At 46.8% G+C, this 13,636-nt stretch overlaps 1 protein-coding gene across 6 annotated transcripts in view; it reads right to left on the bottom strand.

Annotated features, from left to right (window-relative positions):
- KIAA1958 (KIAA1958 ortholog) overlaps positions 1–2,101 on the bottom strand; it is a 62,417-nt gene extending 60,316 nt beyond the window's left edge. For all 6 annotated transcript variants that reach the window (XR_007374056.1, XM_048932448.1, XM_048932450.1 and 3 more), the window contains exon 1: positions 1,874–2,101. The gene's annotated coding sequence lies outside the window, so the exon portion shown is untranslated. The remainder of the gene's footprint in view (positions 1–1,873) is intronic.
- Positions 2,102–13,636: the final 11,535 nt, after the last annotated feature.

Genomic DNA, 13,636 nt, shown 5'->3' with positions numbered 1-13,636 from the left:
CCAGACGTGGGCAACACCTGTAATGGAAGATGGGAGATGAGGCAGAACAACGGGGCGGCAGTGCTCTCGCTGCTCGCTCTCACTGCGCTCAGGCATCCTCTCCTCCCATCCCCACCTGGACTGCTGCACTGGGCCTGGCGTGTAGTTCATGGCCTGCCATGGCCACAGCATAGCCATGGGCTGAGGTCCCGTCAGGGCACACACCGTGCTCGTTGCCTAGGAAACATGCAGTGATTCCTGCCTGGTGAAAGGATTCGCCAGTCCTGCCCGTAAATAAAGTCCATAAATCAGCAGATCAGAGCCAAGGTCAGGGAGCTGAGGAGGAATCAGCCACACTCCACGGGGCTGCCTCATAAACAGCAGCACTGTTGGAATCTTTCAAGTTCCTTTCAGCTACCAGGCAGATTCATCAACAAAACACCTGACCTAAACATTGCTTTTACTGTATTTTTCACAGAGAAGGAACACAAGAAAACGACCAACATAGCTGCCACACCAAGGCACTAAGCTTCCCATCACCTCGTGCTACAGGAAAGGGCACAGCTTTGGAGAGCAGAGCCGTGGGCCCAGCTAGTGTCATCTGCAAACCCATCATCGTCCTGTGAGCAGTTATACTGCACTGCTCAGATGCAGAAAGAGTCCTGCTGCAGTACAGTTATCACCATGGCATGGGTATATTGGCGCCGGCAGAGTTCCTATCTATTCACTACTCATCCAGGTGCACTGCCAGGCTGGTTTGTCAGTTTTTCCTGAATCCATTTTGGATAGCTGACAGACTTCAGCAGAAAGCTGGAGAATGGCCTTTTGCTCCAGGCTTGAGAGGAACAAAGGTGAGTGGGTGTGCAGTGATTAGGCTAACTGCAGCACCATGCAGCTGCAGCCCCATCAGGCTGGGCAGGAGGAACACCTGGTGTTCCTTTAGGGGATGTTTGGTTTGAAGAAGAAAAAAGCTGAAAGATGCCTGATCACTGGCCTGAAAAGTTGCCATCAAGACCGATAGCAGGGATGTAATCAACTGAGTTACTGAAGTTGTGACTGCTGCTAGCAAGCACGTGGAGTCTAGACCCATCTCTCTCTCCCAGAGCCATCGCTGTCCCCAGCAGCTCACAGGTGAGCTGGTGTTAGTGCTGCTGCACTGCTTGCTGAGGCCTCGTTTCTGAGCAGGACAGTGGGGCAATGGCACAATCAGCATGCAGAGGCAAACCTCACAGATCAACAACTCCAGTACTCGAAGTTGGGTGCATATCAGGGACTGCATCTTTAACCAGTACATTGCTTGGCGTCCCTGTGAGACTGTCCTCATTCACTTGAAGGGAAGCATCCTGGCAGTGTGTTGAGTGCTGCCCGTAGCCTCCTGCTCTCGGGATATTTATAACCATTAACGTCGTGGACGGGAGGTGAGTTTGAACGCACGTGTCACACTTATTCCCTTACAGAGGAGCACCGCTGCCTGACATCTGAACGGAGCTGCCTAAGGCCCGGAAGATGCCCTCCCCCAAGCCTGAGCCAAACCTCACAGCTCCGACCCGCAGCGCTCTGCCCTCGCCGCCTGCTGACAGCCCAACTTCGCGAGGCCCCTCCGAGCGTCCCCCGCTCCCCGCGGGCCGGATCCCCGGGCTGACAAATCTCCGGCTCCGCACCCCCCTTCGCCCCAGGAACGGCTGAGCGCCTCATTTGTTCCGCACGGGGGGGCCACCCCCCTCCCGCAGCCCCGTCCCCCCACCCGCGGCGCGGAGCCCTCCCCCCGCCCAAGCACAAAGGCCGGGAGGGTGGGCAGCAGCCGGCGGGGAGCCCCGCGCCGCGCACAAAGCTGGGGGGAGGGAGGCAGCCTCCCCTCCCCGCCGGGGCACACGTACACGGGTGGGTCCCCTACCTGCAGGTGCCTGTCTGCGGGGGAGCGGCGCAGCGCGATGCCGCCCGTATCGCATGGGGGGATCGGTGATGGTGCTGGGAGCGCTCCGGTCCCTCCTCCTCTTCCCTCCTCCTCCTCCACCTCCCGTGCGTGTCTGTGTCCGCGTCCGTGCGCTCTGCCCGGCTCGGCGGCACTACCGCCGGAGGAGGCAGGGACAGGCTGCGGCGGCTGTCAGCTACCGGAAACCGGGGCCGGGTCGCACACACCGCAGGAAGTGTGCAATTGCACACCCGCACACGCCGCCGGGCACGGGGCGGGGGTTAGCGCTCGGCACCCGCACCGCGCGGAGCCCGGAGCGGGGCCAATGGAGGGGGAAGAGGAGGAGGAGGAGGAGGAGGAGAAGGGTGGAAGAGGAAGATGAAGATGCGGATGGAGAAGAAAGACGTGGATGGAGGACTAGGAGGAAGACTAGGATGGAGGAGGAGGAGGAGAAAGATGAAGAAGAAAGATGAGGATGGAGGATGAGGATGGAGGACTAGGAGGAGGGTGGAGGTGCGGGTGCTCAGGAGACAGAGTGAATCGGATGGGTAAGGAGGTGGAAGGCTGCCCACGGGACAGTGAGGTTAAAAGCCGAGGGAGCAAAATGGCCCCTGGGGATGGCGCTGGGCATGCATCCATCTTCATCAAGGATTTACGTGAAGCCAGGACTGTGCCACCAGCACTAACGGCACAAAATAGCTGTACTCGTTATTCTGATGAAGGTGTGTTGACATACACCAGCTGAGTTACTCCAAGGAGCCGTGCCCACGTAACTGCTGCTCAGTTTTTTTATGCAGATACAGAGATACTCAACTTACTTCTTGCTTTTTTTTTTTCTGACGTGAGATCACAGGTACAACAACACCTGTTTGCCAATTTCATGTGGGGCACATTTGCACATGCATGCATGTATATGCCTCCTACGTCTGTATATAGCATGATAAAAAAGCTGTCACACATGAAAGCAATTTATCTCTCAGGAAAACTGTAACTTTTAATTTCTTCATTTGTCCACAACTAGAAATGTCAACTGCAACATTACTCACACGAGAATATTTTTGCAATTAATCATGAGAGGGCTCAACATGCACTTGCAGCGTTATCTCTTAGTGCTGGTTTCTCCTACAATAAGGCAAGACATGTGCCAAAGCAAACTCTGTTCCTCTCCTCCACTGGCCTTTATTCCCTTCCTTGTTGCATCACTGTAAAGGAGATGGACCTGGATGCTGCTGGCAGAATACCAGCTGCCTGCTCCATGCTCCAGAGGTTCCTTCTCTCGTATGCCAGCACTGCAAAACTTGAATGGCTAACACATGCTATGATGGCAACAGTGCTTATGCAAGATTATAATGCAGACAATCTGGAACTATATTAGTGCCAAAAGCAGTGCTGTTTCCAGGTCTGCCTGTAATACAGCAGGGGAATCTGATAGCAGCATAAACCTCATCAGGGGAAGACTGTCAGGCCTTCTCCTCTTGTTATTTTCAGTGAGATGCCATCACATTGCTGCAACACAGCAGGGATCTCAAATACATTGAAATTGAAGGTTATGTGTTAAAATGCTGAAGACTGAGAAGTGAAGTGGAAGAAGTCAGTACTAGAAGGATAAGCCATTACTAGAAGGGACAGCTGTCCCCTATCCAAACACATGACACTCTGCTCTTACATCTTGCTCTCAGTAGAGGGACGTGGATGCAAAGCTCTGGTGACACTGAGGAGGGGACCATCACCCTCCTGGTCTCCACGTGCCCTCAGGTTCGTGTCAGGGCTGGGATAGACTGCCATTGAGGAGTGTGCTCCCCTTGGGTCACCAGGCACACCCCCATCAGAGGCTACACAGGTCATACAGCTCCAAGGTGGCCTGCCAAATGGTCTTTTCAATATTCAATTCATATATTTCCAAAAGTTAAGTCAATAAGGAGCTCCTGCAGAAGACGCAGAAGACTCAGACGCAGAGTTCTGCTTATAATTTGATGAGCTAACAAATGTTATGTTTGCATCCCAGACTTAACATAACTTAACTGCCTTCTAAGCGAACACTGAAAAAGACTTAGCTTCCTAAGACCAGTTGTACTATGAAGTCAAGCAACCAATGGGACTTGCTCTTTGCTGGTGGTCCTCCACCTTTTTGTTCGCTCCCTTTCTGCAGCTGAGGAGCACACTCTGTTAGCAATGGCATTCATGTGTACTGCTGCTGAATTGTATGTGAGTTTTCTTTCTGCAGTTGATTTTGCAGATAACTCAGAAGCACTCCATGAGACACCTTGCTGTCTTGTTTCTCATCTCTTCCCTTCTCCAATCTCCTTTGCATTTTTCTTCTTCTCTCATGTTTTTCTGGCAGCAGGACAAATAGCCTCAAAACTTGCCTTCCTATCGCCTTTTACCTGCTTCCTTCCTACTCCTTCACTTCATTGTTAGGAGCAGCCACAGGTAAAAGTCGTGTCTGCACTCATTAAATATAAAGAGAACTTGAAAATCCTTTTCAGACCTCTGTTGCTTTTGCTTGGCTAATATGTCCTATTATCTTCGCAGTGTTTTATGCAGGGCTATAATTGCACCAGAGGTTTCTGGTTCATATCAAATGTGCTGCCAAAGAGCTCTGTTAGCCTAATAATGTCACCAGCCCTTTAGCACAGAATTACAAGTTTTAGTTTGCTGCCTATATTAGCAACTGTAAGGTCAGCAAGAAGAAATGCTCCTGTGAGAGCAGATCTCTCCCCAGAATGGAGAGCTGCTGGGTTGTGCTGGTGTCTGCCAGGAGGGTTCGTCACTTCTTGCTTTCTTTGCTGCGCATTTGATGCTGAGCTCTGTCAGCACAAACACCCCAGCTCCGTGTAACTTCAGTGCTTAATTAGGAACCTACCAGTATTCCCTTGCACCCCTTCAGCACTGTACTATTTATCGTGACCACAGATGTGGCTGGGCCTGCACATTAAATTCACTTGCGTGCACTCAGCTGCTAAGGATGTTGCAACGAGTCCCAGCCAGCAGTGCAAAGGCTGCCTGGTGCCATCAGCTAGCAGCACCACTTCTTGGAGGAAGCATCCCCCAGAGACAGCAGTGTGAGTTAAAACAAGTCTTCCTTTTTAGACACTGTATGTGTGATCCAGCATGATTTGTTGTTGTCTGTCAGCTGGAGCTCGGAAAGAGCAACACCTGGATGGTGTCAGAAAGTCCCCAGAGAGCATGCTGGCCTCAGCCACTGTCAGAGCCTTGTGGTGTGTCTCACTGTGCCCCAGTGTGAGAGCAGCTCATTTCAGGTATCCTTCCAAGACACAGGCAGACACGTGAATCCTCATGGGAATGGCCTCCAGCTGAACCAAACATACAAGCACAGAAATTCCAGGGAGATGGATTCCTACCCCAAATGTCCATACATCACTCTCAAGTGCTCCTGCAATCCCCTCTCAGAGTACTAGAGAACCATACTCCCTTTGGTCACACTCCTCTCTGGATGAAAGTGCGCCACAGGTGCAGATGCCTGCAAACAGTGCTAATGGGCAGAACAAGGTGGGATTCTCTGGTGGGAAATTGGTGCTCTGGAAGGGAGGAGCAGGAGGTGGGCCGCTGAAGAAGATTCAGCTTCCAAACACCCAGCCACAAGCATGGGAATTCCAGAGCAACAAGGTGCATGGCAGTTCCTCCCTAACAGCAGGAAGATGAGTGGTTGGACTTGTAGACAAGTTGTGTGGTGAGCGGAGGTGGGGCATCAAGACACTCAGCAATGCTGAGGGTTGCTGAGTAAGAAAGCAAACTCTCTTGTGGGTTGAGAGGGCTACCTATCCCCATGTTTTCAGCAGTGGTATAGCAGAACTATGCTGATATAGGGAGGATCAGAACTAGAACAGTCAACGTGGCTGTAAACACTGACAGCATGTCTATGGATTTTGTCCTACACACAGATGGGGCCTCATGAAGGCAGAGCGGAGGGGGACAGTCACCTCCCTCTCCCTACTGCCACTTTTCTGCTGAATCAGCCCAAGATACAGTTGATCTTCCAGGATGCAAGCACACGCTGCTGGCTCATGTCCTACTTTTTGTCTACCAGAACCTCCAAGTCCTTCTCTACTGGGCTGCTCTCAATGAGTGTCCCAGTCTGTACACTGGGAAAAAGCAAAGCAAAGGACATGACAGGGAGGCTGTTACTGGGAAACGGTGTGGGAAATGTCTAATAAGGAGAACAGAGTGCAGCCTGGACAAAGATAATTGTCCGGGCGGATTTTTTTTTAGGTTTTTTTCATAGGAAACATTTGGAATTCAAAGGACAATTCATTTTCCAAAGCACAGCAAAGCTCCCTCACGACATGATCCGTTTACTTATGAGCAACCCATAAAGAGGACAACCAACCAAACTACTTCTCTTTCACACTCACACATGTTCTCTTTATGTAAAGAAAGTTGCTAAAAGGAGAGTTTGTGAGGTACTGTAGCCACATTCCTGGAACATCTGTAATTAAAGACTAACACAGTGTTTTATAGTGAAGAATTACCAGTTAATTTACCCTTCGCTTACCTGCCAGTCTCAAAGTTACTTAGGGGGGCACTGCATGTTGCCACACAATTTCTGTCACTCTCAAAGACGCTTTCAATTCTTCATCTTTGGAAGACCATGATCCTTCTCTGCCAGTCGATCCCACCGCATCTGGTTGCCTCCTGCTCAACACTGTTTACATCCCGCCTACACAGGTCAGAAACCAGGGCACAGAGTGCAAAAGGGATCCTCAAGGATCGAAGGAATCTTCCCTGCTGGAACAGTAATGGAGGACACAAGACCACAAGAAGCCAGATTCAAGCAGAGAAGCTTGAGAGTGTGGCCACCTGCAGTAAGGTTGCTATGGTTTGGCACTGCAAATACTATTCAGCCTGACTGGGGCAGGGCAGGCTTACGCAAGTGTTTAAGCAGATGTCTTTCTGGTCCTGTAGGAAACAGGAGTAGGTCTGAATTAGGCAAGGAGTGCCCGGAGCTTATTTCCTAAATAGAAGGCAGTGTGGGACAATTTCAAGAACAGGAATTCAACTGCCTTAATGCAGGGCACTGTTTTTGTCGCCTTCCAGCAGTCACTGATTAATGGAAGATTCTTGTCCTTCCCAGATTCCACTGTTAGTGACTCACAACCCAGCCTATGGCACACATGTAGGCACTCATATTTTATTCTGGACAACTTGAAGGAACGTGTGGGAATAAGTAGTGGTACTAAAAAACACCCAGTACAAAGTCTATGGATCTGCTAGTACTGATGTGGTAGTTCTCAACTTGAAAAACAAAACCAGAACTCCTAGCTTCAAGTCAGAGTTAAATAAAACGAGACTAAATGTGTGTTGACTAAAAGCAAAGTAGATAACAGCTTACAAAAGTCTACAAGGCCATGATAGTGCCCAAGAAATATACCAGGCCTTTGAGTCAGCTCTGAAATGCTTTTTTGCAACCATCTGACAGAGGTCCCTGTCGTCTTTCTCCTGGCTGAGACCTCAGACATGCTTGTGGCCAACTTCTCACATGCACAAAGTCCTTGGGGCCAGCCTGATGTTTCAGGAAGCACAGTAGACAGCTCCTGTCATCACATGTATCGATGAGGCTGCCTCACATTCACACCCCAGCATACTAGAGGAGAATGAACTTCCTGCTGGTACTTCCTTCATTAGATTTCCTACTAGGTTGCATCTAATAATTTGTAGTCATGAAGAAGACAACATAAGAAAAACAGACCCTGAGGTGCTTTTGAAAATGCCATTCTATAGGTGCTTGAAAATACCATTGAGAACACAGACTGAGTTTTCAGAGTTGTCACCACGCAACTCTTTGTATGAAATTCCTGTGGATTTTAATTTAGAATCATTGGAGGTCTTGGGTTGGAAGGAACTGTAAGGGTCATTCATTTCCAACCCCTTGTCATGGGCAGGGCTGCCACCCAGCAGACCAGTCTGCCCAGGGCCCCTTTCAACCTGGCCATAAATGTTTCCATGAATGAGGCATCCACAGCTTCTCTGGGCAGCCTGTGCCAGTGCCTCACCATCCTCTGACTGAAAAATTTTCCTCTTAATACCTAACTTAACATCTAGTCTAAATCTCCTCTCTTTGTTCATAGGAAAGGTGATCCAGACCTCTCATCATCATTCCGACCTTCCTCTGAAGCTAATCCAGCAGTTCTGCACTTTTCTTGTGCTGGGGCCCCAGATCTGGACTGCAGATCAGGCCTCATGAGGGCAGAGCAGAGGGGACAATCATTCCCCTCTCTCTGCTGCACTTTTCTGTTGAATCAGTCCAGAATACAGTTGATCTTCTGGGATGCAGGCACGCGCTGCTGGCTCATGTCCAGCTTTTTGTCCACAAGAACCTCCAAATCCTTCTCCACTGGGCTGTTCTTAATGAGTGCCCCAGTCTGTACACTTATCAGGGATTACTGCAAACCAAGCACCTTGTACTTGACATTACTGAACATCATTCATTTCACAAGCTTGATCAGGTCCCTTTGGATGACATTCCTTCTTTCTAGAGTATCAGCTCCACCACTCAGCTTGGTGTTATCAGCAAACTTGCTGAGGGTGTGCTTCATCCCACTGTCTGTGTAATTGCTAAAGATGTGGAAGAGCATTGGTCCCAAGATGCACCCCTGAGGGATACCACTCATAACCGGCCTCCATCTGTACACACAGCCGTTGACAACAGCACTCTGGCTGTGATCATCCAACCAATTCTTTATCCACGCAATAGTCCAGACTTCAAATCTGTATCTCTTTACTTCAGAGATAAGGAGGTGATGTAGAACTATGCCAAAGGCTTTGCACAAGTTCAGGCAGACAAGCTGCCGTTCCTTTATTCACTGATGCCATCATTCCACCACATTGAAGGCCACCAGACTGGTCAGGCACAATCTGCCCTTGATAAAGCCATGCTGGCTATTGGGGATCATCTCCTCATCCCACACGTGCCTTAACATTTCTTCTGCGAGGAACAGCTCCATGATCTTCCCAGGCACAGAGGTAAGGCTCACTGGCCTGTAGTTTCTTAAGTGCTTTCCTGTCCGCCCTTCTAAAAACTAGGAGTGACATTTCACTTTTCCAGTCCCCAGGGACTTCTTCTGACAGCCATGACATTTCAAATATGATGGAGACTGACTAGGTAACCATATCAGCCAGTTCCCTCACGACTCTGGGAGGACACCATCTGACCCCATGGACTTGTACATATTCAGTCTCATGAGGCAATCGTGGACTTGCTTGTCTCTTAAATTGGCAAGGATTTTGCTCCCCTGATGCCTACTTAAAGGTTCAGAGACACGAATGACGTTTACTTTCTAGGCTCTTCTTGTCTGACGTGGCTCCAGAGAGTTCAAGAAATCTGATTTTCAGCTCTCCTTACACTTTTACCATACAATGGAAGCAGTTTCTGTTGCTTTTTCTTGTGGAAGGACAAGTAAGATTGGCAATGCACCATAAGTCAGAATATAAACTGCTGCTATACAGAAAAGATTTCTGATTTCTTCAGTATTTGTCTGCAAGACAAAGCTCTTAGAAAAAATGTGAATAATGAGCTCCTTTCAGTACTGAAAATGACTTCTGCTTTAGATGAATAACTAAATGTCTTACAGGCAAAAAAGACTAATCTGGAAAATAAGAAATAGGAGTCAAAAAAATCCCTGATGAAATGCACATGAAGAGTATGGCAGAGCTTCCTTAGAGTAACCATCTTCCTTATTACCTAACAGGAAAGGATAATGAGGGCAGGAGTATAATTCATTATTTCCTTAGTTTGATGGCATCTCTATCTTATTGTTGGGAAGGCAAACACTGATGGGAGAGACCCCTGGGTTTTGTTGGAACATGAAGAATCTGTGACCACAGCAGGTGTGTGTCAGCTGTCATGTGGCAGACATACACAGGCAATGCAGGGTGAATTAAACAAAAACCTGAACAATGAATACGATAAAAAATGTGTAATAACAGCTCAACAAGAAACCACTTGAAAGAAAGCAGGGGATCTGGCAGTATAAATATATGCTAATTATAGGATGGATTTTTAGCTGGCACTAGTAAGAATGTACAGTGTGTAATTTTTATGTATTGTACAATAAGTAAGTACAATAGGCTGTTTTCTATGTTTAAGAAACCCTGACACTTGGATCTCCAGGCTGTCCCCACAAGTTATTTCCTAATGTGCTTCACAACACAGAAAATGGCTTTAAAACATAACTGGATCCTACTTTTGACCCTCTTGCTTTGCCAAGTGTGAGTTCCCCTGTTCAGAACTGGATCAGCTATCAATGAGCGATGCACAAATGCTATGGCAGACCCACAGTCCTTCCGCCTTCTGTCCTCTTACCACTGACCTACGAGCACAGACGTACTGCTCTACAAGATGCTCTGCAGAGCTCAGGCTTAGCTGTGTGCTGAATCCACAGAAAGGCAGAGGCTGGGGCTGAAGGTCTGTGCTGACAGAGCTGGGTTGCTGAGGGGCTGATTTTCTGTTCTGTCACAGAAATCCTGGGTCCATTTGCAGTCCTTCAGGCAGCTGCCCATTTGTAACAGGCTGGCAATATAGTCTTGTGCATCACATCTTTTCAGGCTGCAGAATTCTTGGGGCGGGGATAATTTCCTATGGAAGAAAACTCACTTTGCTGAGCTTCTTCCTTTTCTACAAAGAAAGGAAAACAATAGCAGTCAAAGTGATAAACAAAAACACAGGGCACTGCTTAGGATGTGTTCAATATCAGCAGCAACACTTATTCCTCAGGTAAAGAAAATAAGGAAGTGAGCCATCTGGGCTTGTTTCTTCCCAGCTTTGCGTGAAGCAACAGCATTAATTTTTTATTCCCTCCATTTTGGGCCTGGTAAACTTGGAATTCTGAGAGATGTGGGTTTTGGTGAATAGCCGTGAGCTTCAGCATTCTCCTCTTACTGCAAAGCCTGAATCACTACATTCCCCTCTATCACATTTATATTTTTTGCAAAAAATAGCAAGTTCTTAGCTTATGAAGAAATAGCTGACAACATCCTTCTGGACAAACCATTTTTATGGAGTACAGTTCATATTTATAGGGAAAAAGATCCAGAACTTCGTGCTATATAGTCTCCCAGTACTGAACCAGTACTAAATACATGCTAATACACCCTTAGGACAAAGATTACAATTGGAAATAATGATGTGGCAGTTATCCTCCACACTGATAAAACTTCAACCATTGATGAAAAAGGTGTGTTCCACCAGCTAGTGCTTGTGCCATGTGGTTCCTATCAGTGCGAAAAAGGAAGGGGAAAAGCTAGAAAGCACTGTTCATATTAAGACAAAATAAGAGAAGATTTTTTCACTTTCCTGTACAGAGATTGGCTTGCTTAAGTTTTACCCTGCTATGGAGGAAATGCACACACTTCTCTGCTTCTTTGCCATGAAGTTCTGATGCACTAGATGCTAGTCCAGTCTGTGATCACTACTGATTTGTAAAAACCCAATGTTTGTGCTGAACCATAGATGCCAGACGGGACAAATGCTGCACAAGTAGATCCATACCAGTGCCTTCACTTTGTAATGCTAGCAGCCTTCTTTGTGCACTCTGGACCCTGCTTCTCACTCTTCACACTGTACCTAATTTGCTTTGTCTCATTCCTGTGCCTTGTTGTTCTCATGAGCTTCCATCTGTAAATCTCAGTTGTTGAACTGCTGTTGTATGGTTGTTGTAACAGGTTCTCCTGGGAAGCAAATGACAAGTTTTTGAGAATCTTTGTGTGCGTTTAACTGGTTTGTATTGGGAGAAAAATAGGAAGTAGAACGTAATGAAGTAATGATAAGTCATTTAAATACCATGTAAGTATTACCACCTTAAACACACACAAAGTGCATGTTCTGCATCTGGTGGAATGTGATCCTGCTAGCACTGACAGCATCACAATCTGAACAACAGCAGGGAGCTTGGCTGGATCCAAATGTAAAGCACAGAGTGAACAACAGGAAAAGTCTGACAAGAATAGTTATTGTCACCTTTCTCATCCTTACCACTTGCTGATGCTGGAAAAGAAACTCCTCTGGGGACTACATGGCTTTGTTTCTTGGCTGTCCCCTGGGCAGTTGTCCCCTACCTTCTCTTTGCTTTCTCATTTCCTTAATGTAACATCGAGCTGATGTGTGCAGCCCACTAATAAATCTCTGTGGAAGTAAGCCTTCCTCAAGAGGTGCAGTGATACTGTCCCCTCACCGTTTGCAAGGTTCCCTCTCCATTTTTCAGCATAAGCCCCAAGTGGGAACGGCGAGAGGCAGAGTTACAGAAGGAGCAGCCAGACCCCAAAGCAGAGCTGGTGCAGGAGGGTACCACACAGCCATGACTTCAGGTTGGGAACTCAGAAGACTATTACTCTTAAGCAAGAAACAGTCCCTTTAAATAATGAGGTGTGCAGAAACACTGGTGTGTAGAGAAGTAAAAAATCCATCCTTTTCAGTTTATCATATTGGCTTATAACTTGGGAGAAACCTATGCTAATTCTTTGAGAGGGACAGATTTTGTCTCTCTGCTTTTCAGTCTACATTTGCACCACTGGATTACTGGCACAAAAGGAATGTTGCCTGTAACAAAGGTACGCTTTATCTACTGATTGCTTTAAATAAACTCTCATTCCTTTCAGCTTTCATAGCTTGTAGTCTGTTAATCTCATCAATCATTGACTCTAAATATGTAGGAAATACGTAATAAATGCACGTAAAGCTCTCTCACTGTGTCAGAATATCCAACTACAAGTCTAAGGAACAAGCAGGGGCCTCAGCCTTAAAAGAAACTGGGGATGGGGAATCAAACCATATTTGGGCCACCGCTGCCATAAATAAGGCAATGTGACCAGATTCTTACAACAGCCCTGAGGGGATACAATCTGGAGTTTGAACACCTTTGGACCAAAATGCTGTTTGAACGTTTGCAAGAGTGCAGTGTAAGAGCTGCAGTTAAAAACAAACCTGAGGTTTTTTGGGTTTTTTTGGTTTTTTTTTCTAGTGGTTAAGTCTCTTTTTTAGTGGTTCTTGTAGGGAAAGCATCATTGAATAAACATGAAATAACTGCCCTGGTGCAACAGGTAAATGGTTAAAAGAGCTCTGGTTTTTAAAGAAGTTTGCTCCAAAAGATAAGTTGATGAAAATCTGGCTAAAAAAAGGCAATTTTGGAAAGTACAACCCATCTCTAATTTGTAAGTAGGTTCTGTTCTTATCACAAAAGTGATCCCAATCTTTTATTGAAGCCAATGAAGACATCAGCTTCCTGGGAGATTTTCATGGTCGTTTCATAGCAAGGCTGCTTGCCATCAGTATTCATATAATGTAACACACAGGAGAGTGACTCTAAAAATACTTTGATAACTGAAATTGTATTTTGGGACTCAGTAAGTCAAAACGGTTGTGCAACAAGATAAGGAAAATTCTGCTTAACAACAAACAAACAAAACAACACAACAACAACAAAAGAGGGTGAAGAAATCATCCCAGATCCTATTTAAACATCGGAGCAATGTGTTATATATTTCATCGAGATTTTGGAAATGTTTACATATACTCTATGTATATGCATAATAAAGCATGGCTCAGAAGCAAACAGTCACTGTTGAAAAGCTGTAAAAGATGCTCTGGGAAGTACACACTCACTCGTGCTCCAGAGCAAGGATTTCGTATTTGTGAGGGAAAGATTTTGCTATTCTGCTTATCCCATCTTCTCCTTGAATTCTATCAAGAGAAGAAAAAAATGCATTGGTGCTTGTTAGTAAGTCTTATTCTGT

The sequence above is a fragment of the Lagopus muta genome, chromosome Z, assembly GCF_023343835.1.
Source record: "Lagopus muta isolate bLagMut1 chromosome Z, bLagMut1 primary, whole genome shotgun sequence".
NCBI lineage: Eukaryota > Metazoa > Chordata > Aves > Galliformes > Phasianidae > Lagopus > Lagopus muta.
This window is presented reverse-complemented; position numbering and strand designations above follow the sequence as displayed.